The 23511-nt window shown below is 41.3% G+C and overlaps 1 protein-coding gene across 2 annotated transcripts in view; it reads left to right on the top strand.

Annotated features, from left to right (window-relative positions):
* Window positions 1-23511, top strand: part of LOC132819177 (volume-regulated anion channel subunit LRRC8D-like) — a 55242-nt gene that overhangs the window by 6607 nt on the left and 25124 nt on the right. The window contains exon 2 of one of the 2 annotated variants that reach the window (XM_060830613.1): window positions 205-302. The exons of the other annotated variant lie outside the window; for it this stretch is intronic. The gene's annotated coding sequence lies outside the window, so the exon portion shown is untranslated. The remainder of the gene's footprint in view (window positions 1-204; window positions 303-23511) is intronic. 2 annotated transcript variants of the gene reach the window in all.

Raw genomic sequence — 23511 nt, 5'->3', positions numbered from 1 at the left:
GAATGTTTCTAACTATTTGATTTGGGTGGAAATGCCGGCAGCTATGCTGTCATACATCTCGGAGTGCTTGAAAGCCAATTACAATGGTAATCCCTCCTACTATTCCAAAGGGGTAATGGTTGAATTCTCTCTCGTTGGAAATGGTCATTGCCTGGCCTGAATGTTACTTGCCTCTTATCAGCTCATGTCTAGATATTGTTCCAGGTCTTGCTGTAAACTGATGTGGGCTTTCAGGAATCGCGAGAGTCTGGGAGGAACACAGAGAACTGGAAAATCACTAACGTGACACCCCTGCTTAAAAGGTAATAGGGCAAAAGATGGAAAATTACAGGCCAATTAGCCTAACCTTGGTTGTAGGCAAGATTTTGGTGTCCATCATGAAGGATGAGATTTCTGAATACTGGCAAATATTTGGTAAAATAGGGCAAAGTCAGCATGGTTTCATCAAAGGGAGGTCAGGCCTGACAAATTTGCTAGACGAAGGAGAGACAATGGATGTTATCTACCTGGCATTCAGGAAGGCCTTTGACAAGGCTTTTCACAGGAGGCTGCTGAGTAAGATAAGGGCCCATGGTGCCAGAGGCAACATGCTAGCATGGTTAGAAGATTGGTTGTCTGGCATAGACTGGGGATAAAAGGATCTTTCACAGAATGGCAAGTGGTGTTCCACAAGGTTCAGTGTTGGGACCACAACATTTCACTTTATACATTAGTGATCTAGAAGAAGGAACTGAGGGCATTCTGGCTACATTTGCAGTAAAACAAAGAATTGAGGAGGCAGGGAGGGTGCAGAAGGATTTGGACCGGTTAGAAGAGTGAGCAAAGTGGCAGATAGATACAATGTGGGAAAGTGTAAGGTCATATACTCTGGTAGGAAGAATAGAGGCATGGACCATTTTCTAAATGGGGAGAAAATTCAGAAGCCTGAAGTGCAAAGAGACTTGAGAGTTCTAGTCCAGGATCCTCTCAAGGTAAACTTGCAGACTGAGTCAGTAGTTAGGAAGGCAAATGCAATGTTGGTAATTATTTTGAGGAATTGAATATAAAAGCACGGATATACTTCTGAGGCTGTGTAAGGCTCTGGTCAGATCACATTTGGAGTATAGTGTGCAGTTTCGGGTTTCCAATCTCAGGAAAGATGTACTGGTCCTGGAGCTTGTTCAGAGGAGGTTCTCTAGAATGGTCCTAGGAATGAAAAGCTTAACATATGATGAGCATTTGAGGACTTTGGGTCTATACTCAATGGAATTCAAAAGGATGAGGGTGGATCTAATTGAAACATTCATAATACTGAATGGCCTGGACAGATTGGGTGTTGGGAAGATGCCTCCATTGGTAGGAGAGACTAGGACCTGAGGGCACAGCCTTAGATTAAAGGGAAGACCTTTTTAAAACCAAGATAAAGAGAAACTTCTTCAGCCAGAGAGTGGAGAAGCTATGGAATTTGCTGACACACAAGGCTGTGGAAGCCAGTCATTGAGTATATTTACGACTCCGATAGATAGGTTCTTGAGTATCAAGGTGATTCAGGATTATGGGGAGAATAGGGATGAGAAACTTGTCAGCTATGATTGAATGGCAGAGCAAATTTGATGGGCTGAATGGCCTAATTTCTGCTGTGCGGTCTTATGATCTGTTTCAGTATCAGGAACAGTGGATGGTGCAATGTTAGGCATTAGTCTCTGGAAAAAAACTAAACATCCTGGACTGGCTCTGTAAAGCTAAACTTAAATTTGCAAATTTCTTTGGCCATTATTTCCACAGATAATACTTCTAAATTTTGTTATTTTAAATTCGATCAAATCATTATCATCTATTTCACCATCTTTAATTATAAGTGCAGGGTAAAGTGCTTTCAATTTCCTGGTTTGGTGTTTGTGACAAGAGGTGAATATTTAACCAGTTGGCTGGCATCAGAGTTGCTAGACATCTGGAGGATCCTCCTGACTTGGTGCCTGATTTGAAACTGCCTTTGGGATGGAGAATCCCACCCCACAGAGATCACTAGGCTTTCGTGAGCAACTTTTCCACATCATCAGAAAGTGTGGTCAGTCTGCCACTAGCTGTAAATTGTCCCTGACTTGCCTCCAATTCTGATTAGTGTAACCTTTTAATAGTAGATTGTCTCCTGATTACTATTTGGGTTACAGTCATGTCTGTGAGAACTGTGGATAGGATGTACTTAGGAGATATTAGTTTCAAATTCTGTGTGGTTTTTAGATTAGATTAGATTAGACTTACAGTGTGGAAACAGGCCCTTCGGCCCAACAAGTCCACACCGACCCGCCGAAGCGCAACCCACCCATACCCCTACATTTACCTAACACTACGGGCAATTTAGCTTGGCCAATTCACCTGACCCGCACATCTTTGGACTGTGGGAGGAAACCGGAGCACCCGGAGGAAACCCACGCAGACACGGGGAGAACGTGCAAACTCCACACAGTCAGTCGCCTGAGTCGGGAATTGAACCCGGGTCTACAGGCGCTGTGAAGCAGCAGTGCTAACCACTGTGCCACCGTGCCGCCCACTGGTGTTGCATTCCAAGTATTATGAGTTTTTCATTTGGCTCCTGTGTGATGGCAGCTGATGGGTATGTTTGGGCAGGTACTTTACATATCTGTTTCCTCCAAATGGATATTTGTCAAAAACCCTTCTTGCTTTTCAAGATTTCTTGCTAACGCTCCTGTGTAGTATTTTTCTAACTCCTTCTACTGAGTGGGAACTGAACCTCTTTCATTGAGTTTATCAGCACGAGAATGACCACTGTACTTGTTGGATTCTTCATTGTTGGGAAGGAGTTGCTCAGTGGACTCTGAACTTGTTTAATATACTTGTATTGAATTTTTGTTGTTTCTTAGCTATTCAGTCAGTCCTATTTGTTCAAAACTTTTCTTCCTTTACTCATCACGACTCTACACGTTGTCAAATTGAACTTCAATCTTTTTAACCTTTTTTGATACCTTTTTTCTTTGCTTTGCTAATTCCCCAGTCATGACTTGAAAGGGGTAAACTTTACTTCCTTCGTTTTCTTATGCTTGTAACCAGTAGAGTGCCACAAGGATTGGTGCTGGGTCCACTACTTTTCTTCATTTTTATAAATGATTTGGTTGTGAGCATAAGTGGTGTAGTTAGTAAGTTTGCAGATGGCACCAAATTGGAGGTGTGGTGGACAGTGAAGAAGGTTACCTCCGATTACAACGGAATCTTTATCAGTTGGTCCAATGGACTAAGAAGTGGCAAGTGGAGTTGAATTCAGATAAATGCGAGGTGCTGCGTTTTGGGAAAGCAAATCTTAGTGGGACTTATACACTTAATGATAAGGTCCTAGGGAGTGTTGCTGAACAAAGAGACCTTGGAGTGCAGGTTCGTAGCTCCTTGAAAGCAGAGTCGCAGGTAGATAGGATAGTGACAAAGGCTTTTGGTAGAGTATTGAGTCTGGGAATTGGGAGACCATGATGCGGCTGTACAGGACATTGGTTAGGCCACTGTTGGAATATTGTGTGCAGTTTTGGTCTCCTTCCTTTCAGAAGGATGTTGTGAAACTTGAAAATGTTCAGAAAACATTTACAAGGATGTTGCCAGGGTTGGAGGATTTGAGCTATAGGGAGACGTTGAATAGGCTGGGGCTGTTTCCTCTGGAGTGTCTGAGGCTGAGGCGTGACCTTTATACAGGTTTATAGGGTCATTAGGGGCATGGCAGCCAACTAGAAGTACTCTACAATCGTTTGAGGCTGGAGATAACAAAGACGTGGTTGAGAGTTTCAGCAGCTAAAGCAGGGTCGATGTTCCAGAAGGTGTGGGTGTGCATTGCAGTAGTGGAATGTCTTTGTGGTTGAAAGCACAGCTCAGTGGGTTTGCTCCAGTTAAACTTGGGGTGTGTGTGTGTGTGTGTGTGTGTGTGTGTGTGTGTGTGTGTGTGTGTGTGTGTGTTATTGCATGCTCCATCTCTGTAAACAAGTTGGCTGAGGCATAATATTAACAATTCTTCTTTTGTTGGAATTAATATTAACTTAAGATGACATTTATACAAATAATTAATTATTTTTGCTTTTGATGAGTATGACACTCGATGCAAAGTTAAATCACTTTTGCACATTAATTTAGTCAAGTAGAACATATTAAAACCATGTGTTATTTATGTATCTATCACCTTGCAGTAATGTTAATTTGTTACAATTATTGGACCCATACATAAAATGGAATGCTGCTTCAAAGATGTCAGTCCCTTGAGATATGAAGACCTGGTTTAATTGGTCACATTGCAGGCTTGATGCAGAATTTTTCTTTTTGTGTCTTGTTTACATGAAGTCCCCACCTTTTTATTCCAGAACATTTCTAGTAACTTAATTGGATGAGACAAATAAATATCTAAATTAACTGTCCTGAGGCATGTATTTATAGCATTTTTAATTAAGGATGTAGCCAGCACACTTCCAGCTTGAACAACACAATCTTCTGAAAGCAATGACCTGATCTTTTTAAAAAAAGGCTAGCCATGGTATTTAGTGGAGTATAAATCGAAGGCTGTGTCATAGTCACACAGCACAGAAATAGACCCTTCAGCCCAACCAGTCCATGCCGAACCTAATCCCAAACTAAACTGGTTCCACCTGCCTGCTCCTGGCCCATATCCCTCCAAACCTTTCCTGTTCATGTATCTATTCAAATATCTTTTAAACAGTCTAATTGTACCCATGTCCACCACTTTCTCAAAGTTAATTCCACCCACAAACCATCCTCTATGAAAAAAATTGCCTCTAATGTCTTTTTAAAATCTCTCTCCTCTCACCTTAACAATGTGCCCCCAATCTTGAAATCCGCTATGTTAAAGAAAAGACAACAACCATTAAGTTTGTCGATACTTCATTATTTTATAAACTTCTTTCAGACTGCCCCTCAACCTCCTCTGCTCCTGTGAGAAAAGTCCCAGCCTATCTAGCCTTTCTTTTCAACTCAAACCTTCCATACTTAACAACATCCTGGTAAACCTCATCTGAGCTCTCTCCAGTTTCATAATATCCTTCCTTCCTATCCTATAATATCCCATCCTTCCAATAACTGGATAACCAGAACTGGACACTGTATTCCAGAAGAGGCCTCACCAATGTCCTGTACAACCTCAATGTGACTTCAAAAGCAAAGTGTAGCCTTGCTTTTAAATGTCTTTTTTTCCCCCCATCAGCTGAGTAGTAGGTGCAATGTGGTCTTTATTAAAAGAAAGTATCACTTTTGAAGTTGGATTTTTGAAAACTTTGAAGCTGACTAGTCCTGGTACAGTCGTCATGTTTTCAAGTTCAACAAGTCAACTTGGGACACTATCCTATTGAGAGTCCTAAGAAAGCATATGATTTCAGCAACCTGGGTAGCAGATCCCAGCAGGGGATTTGATGAAAAGATGCGATTTTTATTTTACAAAACCTGTGCACTTAATTGCAGTAATGAGGGAATATTGAAAGTATTGCATTGAGACTTCATTTTTGCATTTCTAAATTACATTTATTCAGAACGACAGTAAGATTGAGAGGAAAACCTGTATTTTATTGGAAAGAGAAGCAGAAGTTGCTGGAAAAGCTCAGCAGGACTGGCAGCATTTTGTGTAAAGAAATCAGAGTTAACGGTTCAGATTGAGTAACCCTTCCTCTGAACTGTATTGTATTGGTCCACGTTCACCTGTGCATTTATATTAGACACTACTCAGTTCATATAAGGTCCAATTTTCAACAATTGCCTTTCGTTTAGTAATTTTTTTTGAAACCACAAGCAGAACTGAAAACAAAAATAAGTTCTGCTCATGGTAAGAAATAGGTCACATGACAGGTAAGGCAGTTACTGTTGACCTGAGAGATTGCTATCAATGGTTGGTAAAACTGAAAGCTCCTATTTAATTTGAAGACCCATTGCTTTAGTGTTAGCAGTGGGACTTTCATCTCCTCTGTTAGGTTTCGACCCTGTTGACAGGTGAAAGGCTAATATCCAAACCAACTGCATCTTGTAATCCATCTTTTTCCCAAGATGCACACTCCACATCAGAAAATTGAAATATTGGTGAAATGAATCTGGCTTTGGTTGCATGTTCACATTCTATCAAAGCAATAGAAAAATAAATATTTATATCGATGTAGCCATCAAGATATTTACATTCTTCTCTTTGAAATTGTGGTTCTGGGAAAATATTTGAGTGCAACATGTTTTCCCCTCCTGCCTGTGATAAAGAAAACACCTGTTCTAGTTAAAATGCTGAGCGTGTTATATCTGTCTGAAAGACACTACCCTGAATTAGTCTCGTGTGTGTTATCTCCAACAAGTGTTGAACATTGCACATCTCAAAACATACACAGCCTTTTGAAGTAATCCTCTGCTTTCTATAGTGTTGTGTATGGATAAGATTATGTCTTTGGGCCTTTTAGAATTAGTAGTATGCCTCAGGATAATGTTGTAATCTGCCTCTGATCAATTCTGTTCTGTCTTTGTATCCACAGCTTGTCCAATAAGCAGTAAACTGACTAGATCACTTGTGATAACTGAGTGACAGTGAATTCTGATATAATCTAGACAAGAAGTAGAAATTTGGACCAACCTATTTTGGGTAATCGATGGAATTCAGATCCAGCTCTAGTATCTATTTTGAGAACATTTCACCATTCTACATCCTGTTCATCTGTATCAACTCTGTTTTAACTTAGAAATTCTGTCATTCGCACTATGATTAACCTTTTATGGTTTTTAAAACTCTTCTAACCTGGCTGTGTCTTGATCTCTAATGGGTGGACTCTCGGCAATGGATAAATAGCTGAGCTTCCTGTTTGTTTGAAAAGAGAATCCCTTTCAGTACAGGTGAGTGATGTCTATGAAAAGCCATGTCCTTGTGGGGAAACAGGAAGGAAAAGGACAGGGCGATAAAATGACTTACCTCAGTCACTTGTTTCTCCTGATGTCCACACCAGCCATGTAATGGAGAAGATGGTTAAAAATCACACAACACCAGGTTATAGTCCAATAGGTTTAATTGGAAGCACTAGCTTTCGGAGCACTGCTCCTTCATCAGGTGGTTATCTGGGAAAATATTTGAGTGCAACATGTTTTCCATTCCCCTCCTGCCTATGATAGGTAAAACACCTGTTCTAGTTAAAATGCTGAGCATGATACCCGGTGGATTATAACCTGGTGTTGTGATTTTTGACTTTGTACACCCCAGTCCAACACTGGCATCTCCATATCATGGAGAAGATGGTATGCCTCTCGTCAGCCAGTGTGACACTAAGCATTTCTCCTAGCCATTTCTCATTCATTCCTTCTTTTTCCACTGACCTTTCCTGTCCTTTTTGTTGACTGACCCCGTCTTTGCAGGAGACTGGTTGTTTGATGTAAGCGGCCAGATGTTTGCAGAGCACAGACGACTATTTACAACATTTTAAAATTGGTTGCAGGACCAAGATACATTAGTCCTATGCCCATTTTTGGCCAGTACAATTCTTATCAGGAGGAGAAAGGAGCTAGGACGTGAGCTGTAAATGTGCAAAACATTAATCTTCTGGACAGCTTGAAAATACTGCTGAATTCGGATAGACCTTATTTTTGCTCAGTTAAGGACATTGACCAAGAGTGTGGGAGCCAAAACTCCCCCATCTGTGCATTTGTAAAGGGCAGGTAGAGTTGAAAGTGTGATGATTTGAAGTCATTTAAATCCCCAGCCCTTTCAAAAATAAGTTGGGCTAGAACTGTCAGCTTTTTGAAACAAAAATGTTGCAGGCATTTGCTCCCATCTTATTCTCTAAAGTACACATCTAGTGGCTGGGATATTTACTTTTTGGTAATGTTGCTATAAAACACTTTGGGGATGTTTTATGCTGAGGGTACACACCAAATGCAAACTTTTTGATCTTATTTGAGGCTGCATTGTAAACTTGTTTAGATTCTGTCAGGTGACTTGTAAAGTTAAAGTTTCCAGGTTTTCCTTTTACTTGACCAAGATGATGACTTTTAATAGAGACTCTGCAGATCTATGAAAGAAAGCTTCCTCTTAAACCTGGGTTGCTGGTATCTGAGGTCAACTTGATTTTAAAGGAAAAAAAATTAAAATCTTGCCCTTCTGTTGTGCTAATTGTCTAATAAGTGAGAATTGCAACAAATTCAATTGCTGCTGCTAATGGTCAATAATGTAATAAGACTGGGATAAATGAAGATGCATTTCTCAAGAAAATTCACTTATAGCCATACAGCATGGAAACAGACTCTTTGGTTCAACCAGTCCTAGCTGACTATGTTCCCAAACTAAACTAGTCCCACTGCCTTCGCTTGGCCCATATCCCTCCAAATCTTTCCTATTTATGAGCTTATCCAAATGTCCTTTAAGCACTTGTGCTTGTACCTGCATCCACTAACTTGTAGTGAAAAAATAGTAACTTGCAACTGGAAGAGAAATTCTGAGAGATCTGAATTCCTAAATGACTCCGTTGTAGAAGGTGCTTGGGTTATGTCCTAAACAAGAAACAAGTTTACCAGAGGTTAATAAATCTTAATTTGTTCTGCAGCAGTTAGGAGAACTGAGTCACTGGTGTTGCCAGTGCTGATTACATTTTAAGAAAAAATAATTCGTGGATTGTGAGTGTTGCTGGCCAAGACCAGCATTTAAAGTCCATCCGTAATTGTCCTTGAGGTGAGTGGTGAACCACTGCAATCTATCCGAAAAATCTGAGCAACCAGTTAAATAAGCTGTTTCACACTGTTACTATGTTGTGGCTATGTGAGTGGTATTTCCCACTAACAGGATGCTGTTGTCAGTTCAGAGAGACCTCCTGCCTCCCCCCATAATTGAGCAATGTTGTGTGTGATTTTCATTATTAGGCTGCAGATCCCTACAGTAAGGCAAGGAATGTGAAGTCACCATAGTCCCAGGGGACTGTCTGGCTACTGTTGCATTGAAGGAAGATGACTGGTGGTTAGATTAATCTGAAGGTGGCAACATTTAGAATCATAGCATCCCTACAGTGCTGAAAGAGGCTGTTTGGCCCTTTAGAGTTTGCTCTGACCTGCCAAAGAGCATCCTGCCCAGACCTAGTTCTCCTATGCTATCCATGGCTAGTCCACCTAGCCTGCCCATCTTTGGACTGTGGGAGGAAACGGGAGTACTCGGAGGAAACCCTCACAGACACAGGGAGAATGTGCAAACTCCACACACATTCGTCAGAAGCTGGAATCAAACCCAGGTCCCTAGCACTGTGATGCAGCAGTGAGCTAACCACTGAGCCACCATGCCACCCTAAACTCAGGTGAGGGGCAAGGTTGAGAGGGCAGGATCTTCATGATGACTTCGGCTGTTGTGGAACCTGAATGGTGGGGGCTGAAGGACCCGTTCTTGTGCTGTGCTGTTGCTTTGCTGCATTACAAGTCAGCCATTCAGCCAACTGAACTACCTACCCTACAGTTGGTGGATTGAAATCCTGAGTTCCAGGATTTTGACCCAGTGACAGTGAGGGAGCAGTGGTATAATTGAGTCAGGATGGGGAGTGGCTTGGAGAGGAACTTTGAACATGATAGTGGTGTCTTGATGTACCTGCTGCCCTTCTTCTTCTAGATGGAAGGGGTCATGGGAAGGTGTTGTTGGAGGAAACTTAGTGCGCTGCTGTAGTTTACCTTTTGGTGGTGGATTATGTTGCCACAGCATTGATGTTGAGGGAATAAATATTGAAGGTGATAGATCAGCTGCATTATCCTGGAGATACTGTGGAACCTGAGCTTTATTGGAGCTGCACCCATCCAGACGAGCATTCCCTTACACTCCACACTTTGCGTTTGGCGATAGTGGGCAGGCTTTTGAGGAGTTTGGATGTGTTCTGATTTAATTTGTATATTCATGTAATACTACTTATGGATGACTACTGCTTTCTCATATGTAAAAATTATAACTTTTTTCTCTGTGGGATCCTTGTAAGGCAGATTTAAACGTTTATCCAAAGTGGCCGAGAGACTGGATGTTTACAAAGTCATCATCTCTTGAATTTTGGAAGTGAATGGCAAAGATTAGCACTTGGGAATGTTTTATGTCTGAAATTTCAGCTTCACTACTGAGTTTTAATTAAGAATCCCTACAGTGTGAAAACAGGCCATTTGGCCCAACAAGTCCACACCGACCCTCCGAGTAACCCATTCCCCTACCCTATTACTCTACAGAGTGGAGTACCAATTTTACATATGGCATTAAGTTGTGCATGAATGCCTTGTTGTAGAAATTTCTCTCTGAGTATTGCTGTCAAACATATTAACAGTGGGAACAGCGTTTTAATATTTTTGGGGTTCAACCCTCACTTGGATATCTGAATGTTGAGATTTGAGCACTGTTTGTTATTGGAACTGCTTTTCTTTTCAATCATGACTTACAAGAAAAATACAATGACAATAAATTCTTAATTCTAATTCTACTATTGCAGGCTATTAAGACCAATTAATGCACACACTTCCTCTACAGCTTGGTAACTATTCTCTTACAAAGTAGATCATCATGTGATTGATGCCATCAGATTACTGATAGAGACAGTGTTAACAATGCATTATCTCATTTCTGGGAAGCTAGGTTCAGCTTAATGGGACTATGAAAAGTGCAATCTAATGAAAAGCCATCTCGGCTCAGAGTTGGCTTTCTCTCTCTAAGAACGTTGTCTACTGTGCTGTGATCTCTAGCATTTGTTTCCAGTACAGATTCCAGCATATGCTGTAATTTGCTTCTGCAATCTGCATATCGTTGGCAGGAATTCAGTGCTTGCTTTTGATGCACTGTTTGTACTGTTGAAATTCAAGGTTACTCATGAGATCCAAAGGTTTGTGACACAACGCAGGCTCTGCAGTTGGAGCTCTTTTATCCTGGTCCATATTTACCCCTAACAGGCTATCTCCCCACAGGTACATTCTGGCAAAAAAAAAGGGAGCCTTTCTTAATAGGTCAGCTATGAGTAATGATGTTATCAGTGAATTCTTCATGAATTCTTTACTACATCTAACCGTAGAGAAATAAAGGTCTCACTGTTTTCTTTTAAGCACCATGGAAATGAAGCATATTTAAACAACAGAATAATTCTCATGACTTGCCAAGTTCCTTCAGTAACCACGTGCATGTTTTTTAAACTAGGTTTCCGGGTACTCTGCAGGGACACATCTCTGTTGTGTGTGGTCTGTTGTCCAGCTGTGCTCTGCATGCAAAGGGTAGCCACAGACACCACATACAATGGCAAATCATCCATATAACCAAAAAAAGTTTCAAGTACTTCTGGCCTCCTCCTTCCCCTCGCTTCCACAGACAGAAATCTTCCAAAAGCAAATCCAGCCCCTGCTTCCAGATTTCTGTCATCGTTCCTGATGAGCAACATAGGATCATGTACAGCCTTTGATGAGGTATTAGTAGATCTCCTTTCTGTATCTGTGGAGACGTGCCTAGCCTCTGCCCAGCAGCATTATCAGAGATTCAAGGTAAGAATTAGATGTTAACCTATGTTTATGAAACTAGCAAAGACAGCTGCGATCTGACTGATGCAATACTGTGAACAGTTTTGGGCCTCCTTTCTACCTAAGGAAAGATATTTAGCAAACTTTTTTTTTATTATCCAGCACCAATGGATTCTGGAGTGCATTGGTTGATCAAATATCCCGGATAGTAAAGTAATGCAGGAGATATACACATCACAGTTCTCCTTTTTATAGCATAAATCACTTAAATAATCTGACTTTGCCTTAAATAAAACTTACTGGGAGAGAGACTTCTTGCTACTCTGATATCGCAACAGATTGGAATTTGAGAACAAATTGAATGAACTGTTGCTATTTCACATGGCCACTCAATTGAACAGCAAGTACATTTACACGGAGGTAAGTAACTCGATTAAAAACGGTAATAATTGGACGGAATAACGCAATAAACCTTGCGGAATTTGAGGTGTATAATTTTGGCCGGTTTGGCAAGATTGCCAGTTCAGGAGATGCTGGTTAAAACAAACCTCGCTGTACTAACATTGGAGGCAGTCCAGTTCAGTGGGCCCACTGTGGGAATGGAGGGGCAGCCTTAGGAAGAGAGGTTGAGTATTGGGCCCGTATTCATTGGATTCTAGAAGAATGAGAGGCAAACTCATCAAAACCACGGTGGCACAGTGGTTAGCACTGCTGCCTCATAGCGCCAGAGACCCGGGTTCAATTCCCGACTCGGGCGACTGGCTGACTGTGTGGAGTTTACACATTCTCCCCAGTGTCTGCGTGGGTTTCCTCTGGGTGCTCCGGTTTCCTCCCACAGTCCAAAGATGTGCAGGTTAGGTGAATTGGCCATGCTAAATTGCCTGTAGTGTTAGGTAAAGGGGTAAATGTAGGGGAATGAATGGGTTGCGCTTCAGCAGGGCGGTGTGGACTTGTTGAGTCGAAGGGCCTGTTTCCACACTGTAAGTAATCTAATCTAAAAACCAGATTCTAGGGAAACTCGACAGGTTAAATGCACTTCACCTTTTGGAAGATTCTAGCTCCAGAGGATATGATTCTGAGTAAGTGGTAACCCTTTTAAGACCGATGAGGAGGAATTTCTTCTCCTGAGGGTAGTGAATCTGTGGCATTATCTGTCTCAGAGGGCTGTTGAGGCTGAATTGATTTGATTTATTTAATGTCATGTGTATTTTGGTACAAAATATAGTGAAAAATGTTGTATAGCATCACCACTGTCCAGCACCATCTTAAAACACAGAGAAAGAAACCAAAACATAGAATATGAAGGCAGAAAAATGAAGATGTAAAAAGTCTAATTTTATAAAGTTAAAAATCACACAACACCAGGTTATAGTGAAACCTGTTGGCAGAGATTCAAGGCAGAGATTGATTAATTCCTTGTGACATCAAGAATTTAGGGTTACGGGGAGAATGCGAGAAAGTGGAGTTGAAATGTCCATCAGCCATGATTGAATGGCAGAGTGGACTCGATGGGCCAAATGGCCTTACTTCCACTCCTATGTCTTATGGTCTTTACGGTCTTGTGTGATTTTTAACTTTGTACACCCCAGTCCAACACCGGCATCTTCAAATCATGTCCAATTTTATAGTTCTCCTTGTTAAGTGTTGGGCTATGGGCCATACGTCATGAATCCAGTGGACAGATACAAACCCCCATCGTCACCCTGCTGCTACAGGATCAGAAGTTGCCAATCCTTGGCACCATCTTGCTGCCACTGAGTCCTTGCTGGAGCTTGCCAGTGCAGACACCACTGATGCTGCTGCATCACATAGTGGGGCCCATGAGTCTCTGCCATGAGTTGGCGCAAGGGAACATTAACACGCCTCTGCCATCGACATTTGCCCGTGCTGCTGCGTTTACTCCAGTTTGTGCTGTTGGGCCTGCTCACTGATTCTGTTATCATGATGACCAAGCTCTTCACCAAGAGGGAAGAAAAATAAACTAGAAGGGGGGGGAAAAAAAATGAAAAGAGTGAATGAGCCCTGAGCTCAGAAGCCCTACGCCACCATATCTCACCAGAGTATAGTTAAGAATATTCATGGCTGAGATAGATTTTTAATTAATGACGAGTTGGAGGGTTATGAGGAAAAAGCAGGAAGGTGGAGTCGAGGATTATGAGATCAGCCATGATTTCATTGAATGGGAGAGCAGACTCAATGGGCTAAATGGCCTACTTCTATTCCTACAACTCATGGTCCAGTTGAATTTGCTCCATTCCCAGTGCTCAAAATTGAGGCTTATTTGAAGTCCATTACAAGACCCTGAGCTTCCAGTGGCCTGCCACTTCAACACACTACCTTATTTCTTGACCATCATCTCTGTCTCAGGCTTACTGCAGTGCTCCAGTGCAACTCGGCGCAAGCTACAAGAAAAGCATCCCATTTTCTGCATGGAAGCCTGCAGCTTTCTGGACTCCATCTCGAGTTTAGCAATTTTAGGGCTTGAAGCAACTTCTCCCACGCCCTTACCCATTACCATGCCTTGTTATCACATGGTCTTCAATTTCACACAACACATTGTTAGCCACTAACAGTCCCCATTATAGTAAATATTCCTTTTCCTAAGCTGATTATTATCCACTCCTTTTGTCTGTCCAACTGTCCCCGTCTCTCCTTTTGGGGTCTATGTCCAGCTAACATCTACTCCTTAACACCACCTCTCTTTCTCCTTCCCATTCTCTCTTCCCTCCACCGCCGCTCCCCCCCCCCCCCCCCCCCCCCCAATGCGTTGTTAACCCAGTGTCCCTCTTACCTGGGTTGATTGTAGCTTAACTTGACAGAATTAAAATTTCCCTTCTAAGATAGTTCTGAAGGTTATTTAAAAACTTCATTTCAGTAGTCTTGACTGTTAAGCCAAGTAAAATCACTTCTAGCACCAAATAGTCAGTTTTACTCTGTTCTGTTTTGAGAAAGCAATCTTGGCACATTTAAAAAGGGCTTCCATGTATAATGTATTTCATAACCTATTGACATCTGAATGCTTCTAGAATGAATGGAATACCTTTTGAAGTACACTTGCTATTGTCGTGTAGGAAATGTTACAGTGAACAACAAGTTCCTATAAAGAGACTTGTGTTAACGACCAGCCCAGTGTCTGGAAGGAATGGGGCCCTGTTTCTTTATCCGGAAGAAAGCCAAAAGAACACTTTAGGAAGTGGGAGTACGTTTACATGTGACAATATTTATCAAACTGATTCATTTTGTGACACATTTTATTTATAACTGGAATCCTAGTGAATAGAGTCCAGTGCATGATAGTTCACAGTGCTGTACAACATTGCATTAGGTCACCAAGCTTTGGTCATCATTCTCAGATTACTCGGGGTGGAAACAGGCCCTTCAGCCCAACAAGCCCTTCCGAAGAGCAACCCACCCAGACCCATTCCCCTACATTTTACCTCTTCACCTAACACGACAGGCAATTTAGCAATTCACCTAACCAGCACATTCCAGAGCACCCGGAGGTGACCTACACAGTCACGGGGAGAATGTGCAAACTCCACACAGACAGTTGCCTGAGGCGGGAGTTGAACCCAGGTCTCTGGCGCTGTAAGGCAGCAGTGCTAACCACTGTGCCACCGTGCCGCCCAGGAATGCCTTTTAAAAATAATGCTTTTAAAACTTTGTCCTTCCTCTTTCCAAATCAAAGCAAGTGGAAACCAGCTAAAATGTACACCCGCAATAAACTCAAGTTAGTTGAGGTAATCCAAATGAGAGCAATCAAAGTCTCTCTCTAAAATAATCCAAAAGTTTCAAGTTGTCCTGGCTCATTGGGGAAATATATTGGAAATCAAGTCCAATTATTCCGAGAGTGGAAGGCAACAGGAGGTTTTTTTCTTACAATAGGCATATAAAATTCTCCAACTTCCCTGATTTATAGACCCAGGTTGTTAGAAAGCGCAGACTTGGTTTCTGTATTTAACAAGATTACTATTTATTTCAAGTAATTACCCCCTTGCTGCAAGCAAGCAGTTATAAAGTACTGTATAATACTATAAATTAAAACTCTCCTCTCATTATAAACTTCTTCGATTGTATATGTGTGTGTGTGTGTGTGTGTGTGTGAGTGTGTGTGGGCATGCAAACAGACAAGGAAAAATAAGTTATAGACAGGAAAATTGCAAGGCGATTTAGTGGTTCCTATTAACGAATTGCTGAGATGATTCTTTATGCTGGTCAGAATGTGCTCAGCCCTCTTCAGATGTTTCCACTAGTTTGTAAGAAACAGAAGATGGCTGGTTCATTTAGAAAGGTTCTCTGATTCATCAGTTAAAGGTTACAGCTTACAACAACTACTGAAGGAAAGATGAACTAGTTATTTTCAGGTTTAAAGAAGTTTTTAACTGCAGCGAACAGAGACTTGACTCCTGTACCGGCAGAAATCAAAAGACTCCTCTCTATCTTGTTCACATCCTCACGCTGTTTGGTTCTCAGGTAACTAATCATATGGTCATTGGTCGGCAGAAGGCTTCTGCCATCAATAACTGGTCACTAGTCCATAGACCAGTTGACTTCCTTTTGCCATCTGATTGCATCTGTACAAAAGTCCTTGGGTCTAATTTGTTCACAACTTCAATTCCTGATATGGTGAAGTGTCAGAGCTGAAAATGTGTTGCTGGAAAAGTGCAGCAGGTCAGGCAGCATCCAAGGAGCAGGAGATTCGACGTTTTGGGCATGAAGAAGGGCTTATGCCCGAAACGTCGATTCTCCTGCTCCTTGGATGCTGCCTGACCTGCTGCGCTTTTCCAGCAACACATTTTCAGCTCTGATCTCCAGCTTCTGCAGTCCTTACTTTCTCCATGGTGAAGTGTCACCAAAATTAGAACATTAACTCTGCTTTCTCTCCTCAGATGCTGCCAGACCCATTGAATTTTGCCAGCAATTTGTTTTTTTTCCTCTCCAATCTAACATCTGCAGTTCTTTTATTTATTATTTCACTTCAATTCCGGGCTTGTTCAAACAGCTGTTTACACAATGCTTACCATAAGTATCAGGTTATTTGCTTTTCAAAAATGCAGCAATCTCTTAAAATGTTAGTTTTAAAAACAATTCTTTCTCACTTCAGTCCAAAACTTTTTTAAAAAAACACAAAAATCTAATGACAGTCTCTGCAAAGTAGGCCTTAAATATAAAAAAGCAACAAATGTGTTCATATTTTGGATGTCAAAAGAAGGATAAGATGATCCTTATGTTTTGTCAGGGCTTCCTGTTTGTCAGTCTTTCTGTTCTCCAGATGCTTCCTCTTGTCAGGTTCAGAGTTACTGGTTCACAACTTTAGTCTCTGACTTATCAGTTAAAAGCAACAGCTTACAGTAAGCGGTGAGGGAAAATAAATAGCCTTTCTTCATGCTTGAATGATCTTTATTGCAGAGAAAAAATACACCACCATCCATCCAGCGGCCCAAAATCTTCTGGCAATATCATTCACACCCACAAGCTGTCCAGCTCCCTGGGAGCCAGTCACATAGTTGTTAGCAGCCTCTGCCATCAACAACTGGTTATCTCTCCACAGACTAATGAGTGACTTGTAGCCAACTGAATCATATTTTGTACACACCATGGGTGCCAGTTTGTCTGGAAGCAATGGTCTTGGTGGGTGAATAAGTTTTTTTTAAATGGCAATGTTGTCCATACTTCACCATTTTGCTGATGATTTAGGGTAGACTAGGGCAGTAATTGTCTTACTGATAAATCTTGGGCTGTTTGGCACATTGTTTGGTAGATGCTCATGTTGCAGCTGGTCTGGAACAGCTTAGCCCATTTCTTTTGTAACCTTCACTATATCCAGTGTTTTCAAATTTTCATGCGGAACATATTGGATTGGATGAAGGCTGGTTTCTCTGATACTGGGGAGTTGAGGGGAGACTGAGATCAATCATTGACTCAGTATATACTTCCATCAAATGCTTCAGCCCTGACTTTAGCACTAATACTGGATGCTATCATTTTGAAGATGGTGATGTTCATGGAACATGTTTCAAATCACTTCAGATATATTCTGAAGTTATGTACAATCAGTGCAAGAAATCTGAAACTAACATGGAAAATATACAAGTTAACAGTAAAACGTCAAGCTCAACATATCCTAAAACATTGCTAATTTATTTCTGGAACACCCTTGTTCTGGCTGATTAGTGTGCAGAAAATAACTTCAGGTGGGTCAGTTTTAACTTCAGGTTTTGGAGCTTGACCAGGAAGGCTGTTATGGTGCAGTGGTAGTGCCCTGACTCTGGGCCAGAAGGCTCAGGTTCAAATCCCACTTACTGAAAGATGTTATGACACATCTCTGGAGTCGATTCAAAAATGTTTTTTTTTAATGGAAGGGAACTTGAGCAGTAGTGTTGCATGGTGCAGTGGTCATGTCCTTGCCTCTGATCAGGAGGTCAGAGTTCAAGTCCCATCTGCTGCAGAAATATGTAATCCCCTCCAAGCAGGTTGATTTGCAGATAACGGGAGCTTGAGCAGTAGCTGATGTCAGCCTGGTGCTTTGTGGAGTGCGGGCTTTTGAAGTAAATACCTCTTAGCATAAGGCTGTGCCTGCACAGAGGGAATGGGCGATTGCCAGGCAGTGAAGAGAGACCAGACACTCTGTGCTGGAGCACCCTGTTTGGATACCCTTTGGTATTCAACACTAAATGCTGAGGGTGAAGCTTATTAATAACATTAAAGTCTATGAAATAAAATGAATGGATGTGTTGTTGGTTAAGTGATGAGAAATAGGTAGTGATAAACAGTTGTTTTTGACAGGATATGTACTACAGCTGTTGCTTTTCTAAATGTATATTAATGAGCAAGAGTTGGACGTGCAGGGCACTATTTTAAAATTTGAGGATGAAAATAATGAAATATTGTGGGCTTTCTGGAAAATAGCCATAAATGACAAAATGGCATTGACAAATGAAATGGCTGGATGTGTAGCAGGCAAAATATAATGCAGAGAAATGTGAAGTGATATATTGTGGTAAGAAGAATGGGGTGAGAACATAAAAGCTAGAATTCTGAAAGAAGTGCAGGAGCAGAAAAATGTTAGAGTAAATGTGCACAAATCACTGAAAGTGGCAGGATGGATTTAAAAAGTGTTTGGTAAGACATGCTGGATCCTGGGCTCTGCCTTGATTTATAAATAATACACAATCCCAGATGTTATAATGAGCATTTTTTATAAAGCGCTGTTTCCCCCTCAATTCTGCGCACTGTATTTTAGGGAAGGATGTGAAGGCATGCGAGGTGAGAATTGGCTCTAAGAATGAGGAGCCTCGGTTATCTTGATAAGTGGAGAAGTTGTAACACTGAGGGAAGAAAGAAGAGATTTTCTAGAGGTTTCTGACAACAATTCTGGAAGACCCTGTTACCATTCCTGGAAGGGTCGTGTTCCAAAGTGATTTGCTGAGCGTTATGAAGCATCTGCTTAAATGTGTTTTATCAGTGCTCATCCACTGATTTTCCCCTTAGTTGATTTTCCCAGCCCATTCTAGACAACTTTCTTCATACCTCCTGTAATTGCTCTTATTTAAATTTTGAGGATATTGGTTTGAACTTCAGAATCTTTCTTTCAAATGAAATTCAAAATTCTACAATGTTGGGGTCACATCTCATGACCTTTAACTCTGAGATCTCCTTTTATTCATACCTCATTCTACAATAGGTCTCAGATATTTGTTCCTGTGGAAATTCTGCTTTAAGAAACCAACCTTGATGAATTCTACATAAACACAAATACCATGTTACTCTGCTCATCTGTTTTTTTTTCTGGTCAGTATGCTGATCAAAATCACCCATGATAATTGTTGTGCATGTCTTGCACACCTCCACTACTTTCTGATTTAGAGTTGAGAAAACTCTTTAAGGGTTTACAGACATTCCCAGCAAAACTGTCTTTCCCCGCTATTCCTTATTTCCACACAAACCGATTTCAGATCTCAAACTATTGTGCCTATATTTCAATTCGCCACCATACTGATACACTCCTTTTATTAGCAAGAAAACCCACCTCCTTTTTTACAATTTTTCTTGGCCTATTTTTCCAGAACATTGAATTGCCCTGAGTATTGAGTTCCCAGTCTTGGTCACCTTGCAACCACTTCTCTGTAATATCTGTCAAGTCAGATTAATTTCTTTGGCATCCTCTCAGACATCTTGTTACAAATGCTGTATGTATTTATATAAAATGCCTTCAACTCTGACTTCTTACTACTATTATTTACTCTAGTTCTAATTTTTGCTGCACTGTTCTGCACATATTTTCTACCCTTCCTGTCACAAGTTGATTATTATTCCCTTCTTTGCTACACTGTACCTCCATCTCTTTGTTTAACTCCTGTCTTATGCATTCTTCAAAGAGAAAAATACAAGATGTGTCTGCTGTTTGGAATATAATTCACAGGAGATGGCATGCTGTTGAGCAAGGGTTTTTTTTTAGATTAGATTAGACTTACAGTGTGGAAACAGGCCCTTCGGCCCAACAAGTCCACACCGACCCGCTGAAGCGCAACCCACCCATACCCCTACATTTACCCCTTACCTAACACTACGGGCAATTTAGCTTGGCCAATTCACCTGACCCGCACATCTTTGGACTGTGGGAGGAAACCGGAGCACCCGGAGGAAACCCACGCAGACACGGGGAGAACGTGCAAACTCCACACAGTCAGTCGCCTGAGTCGGGAATTGAACCCAGGTCTACAGGCGCTGTGAGGCAGCAGTGCTAACCACTGTGCCACCGTGATTCATTAATCCCTCTTTATCTTTTGTAGTCACAAGTTCATGAGGCTGTGATTTACCTCTTTCCCTTTTTAAAGGATTGTAGTTTGAAGTTCCCTTTGCGTTTTCAGGTATGACATTCCATGGGTTAGTGTCTCTGCACAGTCAAAGAAGTTATAGCCAAAAATGGCTGCAGCACCCATCTTTCTACACTTTTCAATCTCTCCCAAGAATCTTAACCATTTAATTTATGTTATTGACTAAATGTGTCTGCCTTTAACATTGCCTGCTTCTATTTATCGCATTCTTCTAAACGGTTTCTATTCTCTTGCATTCTTCCTCAGTTCCTTCCAAAACCAACCCCCCTTTAAAAATCCTTTTTGACTATCCCACTGGCTCATTGAGCTTTGCAGTTTACCCACCATCAAGGTTAGGTTAATTGGTTACAGATTCCTGGTTTATTGACCACCACCGCCCCCCCCCTTAAATAGAGGTTTAACTTACTCCATTCTCCTGTCCTTTTGTACAGTTCCAAATTGGGAAAAATAAATTTAGGTATCTTTACAATGACCCCTCTGTATTTCTGATATATATTGCCTATTCTCATCATTTTCAAGTTTTTTTTTTACTTTCAGTTTTACTTTTGTATTCTTTGTATCTGGTTGGGGCTATTCTGGACTTCCTTTAACTTTTAAATTTTAAACTTTGGCAAAGTACTTAACATCTCTACCAGTCTCCATTTATAGAATAGTTATGATCCCTAATCTCCTAAGTGGTCGTTTCTCATCTCATTTTTATTTTTACTAACCTACTTTTCTTGCCTTCAAAGATAATTTACTTTTGTTTGGATTTCCACTATGTACCATTTTGTTTTTTGACACCTTCTGTACTGTTCCTAATATTGCTCTTGTGCTTAATTTTGTTTCCTTTATAAAGAAAATCTTCCTCTAATCTCTCATCATCCACAAAGCATTTGCTTTTGAGACATCATCTTTGAGCAGGAATTATGTAGGTCTCCTTTCTTCTCAATAAATTTTCTAGTCAAATATTTTTATCAGGCCCCTGACGCTTCAAGACCAGATAAAGAACACTCTTGCCTTCACCTCAGAAGCCTGTAACTTCAAGCTCCACACCAGGGACCTGAGGATGCAATGGTGGGGACGGTGGCTCAGTGGTTAGTACTGCTGCCTTACAACACCAGGGTATTGGGTTCATTTCCAGCCTTGGTATACTGTCTGTGTGGAGTCTGCATGTTCTCCCCATATCTGTGTGGGTTTCCACTGGGTGCTGCAGTTTCTTCCTGCAGTCCAAAGATGTGGTTAGGTTATGTGGATAGCCATTGTAAATGCATTGTCCTGTGTCCAAGGATGTGCAGTTAGGTGGATTAGCCATTGTAAATGCAGGTTACAAGGGGTTGCTCTTGGAGTTTTGGTGCAGACTTGATGGGCTCTTCTCCACTGTGGGGATTCTATGGTCAAGATACTTCACTATAGTACTGAGGAATTGTTCTTTTAGATGAGATTTTGATCCAAGAGTCAGTCTGCTGATTCAATTGGACATAAAAGATCACATGCCAACACTTATCCTTCAAGCAGCATCTCATAAATAGTTAAATGTACTTAACTTCAGGTGTATCATTTCTGTACTTAAATTGGAGACTGCATTTGGGTTACATGGGATAATCAGCATAACATGTGAAGCATTTTGCAATGTCATGAGGATGTCAGAGACACCATATAAATGAACTGTCTAATGTTCTTTGAAAATTGTTTAAAAACTTGCTTTGTGTTCGAATCCAATTAAACCATGGCCACCGTTTGCCACATATTTCCTTGTTATCCTTTGGCTATCCAGGACCAGTTCTCATTACGCATCCTTCGTTGTGTATCAATGATAATTAATTGGATTCTTGAAAACCACAAAATGTACTATTTGACCAAGAGCCTGAGGCAAGTTGATTCTATCTGTCAATTAGATGGAAAGGTGAGTTCCTGAACAGCACCTGTATTATTTATGGAAATCCATCTCGAGTGTCTTGGGTTTTCTAATGCTATCTGCCTGAGGTAACCTTCCGGCTTCTTTGACTGCATGGGTTTGGCATGGAATGATGACTGAAATTCTATCCAAAGCACACTGTATTTTAGCTTTTGCAAATAGTAATATCTATTTAGAATCTTTTGAATTACATGAACGTGTGTGTGGAAGTGAGGGAGGCGTCTGGAATCCAGAAGGAAGCAATGAAGGAGCCTTGCCGGTAGGTTTGATGTTCTTGTCGCTGGTGTGAGTGTGGGCAAGAGTTGAAGGAAGGATGAGCAGACTCATCACTGCATTAGTGCAGGAGAGTTAAAAAGATTGAGGTAGGGGCAGCATAGCTAGAAGAATGAATATCATTCTCTGAAGCCAAGAGCATGGGCCTCAAAGTCCAGTATTGCCTGTGTCCTATCAGCTTTAACGATATCTAGACTGGAGAGGGAGGATTCAATTGTAGTATTTCACATGGGCACCACAGATACAGGTAGGACTAAAGATGATGCTGGGTAGAGTAGATAGGCCGATAACCTCTCATGTACTCCTATCCCCATCCCTCTCTTGAGAATATCTTGCAACCTTTTCCAAGCTACAGCCCATTCTGAAGAAGGGTCACTGGACCCAACTCTTTCTCTCCACAGATGCTGCCAGGTCTGTTGAGTTTCTCCAGCAATTTCTGTTTTTGTTCTAAATAGGCTGGGGTCATTTTCCTTAGAGCAGAAAAAGCTGGGGGAGGGCTGGGTGATCTGAATGTGCAAAGTTATGAGGGGTGTAGATAGTGAAGAAACTATTTCCCACAGTGGAGGGGTGAATAACCAAGGGGCACAATTTTAGGCTAATCAACAGGGGATTTGGGAGGGATTTCAGGAAAAGCTTATTTTTGGATTCTGAGAGTGGTGGGACTCCAGAATTCCCTGCCTCAAAGGGTGGCAAAGGCAGGAGCTATCAAAATATTTAACAACTGTTTAGATGAGCAAACAGGGTTATGAGCTAAGAGCTGGAAAATAGGATTAAAATAGATGCTTGATGACTGGTGTGGACTGGATGGGCTGATTAGCCCTTTCCTGTGCTCTATGTATGCTGGGCGAGTATGAATAACAAGGAGTTAAATAAAAAGGCAGAGCCACAAAGGTGGTAATTCCTGGATAACCATCTGCCGCAATCACATTGGTCTGCGATAAATAAGATCGGGATTTGAATGTGTGGCTAAAAGACTATGGTTTTGACATGGGGAGACTGGAACTTGTACCTAAAGAACAGTCTTCACCCGAATCATTCTGCGACTTCTGTCCTGGCAAATTATTT

This window comes from Hemiscyllium ocellatum, chromosome 9, assembly GCF_020745735.1.
Source record: "Hemiscyllium ocellatum isolate sHemOce1 chromosome 9, sHemOce1.pat.X.cur, whole genome shotgun sequence".
NCBI classification, from domain to species: Eukaryota; Metazoa; Chordata; class Chondrichthyes; order Orectolobiformes; family Hemiscylliidae; genus Hemiscyllium; species Hemiscyllium ocellatum.
This window is presented reverse-complemented; position numbering and strand designations above follow the sequence as displayed.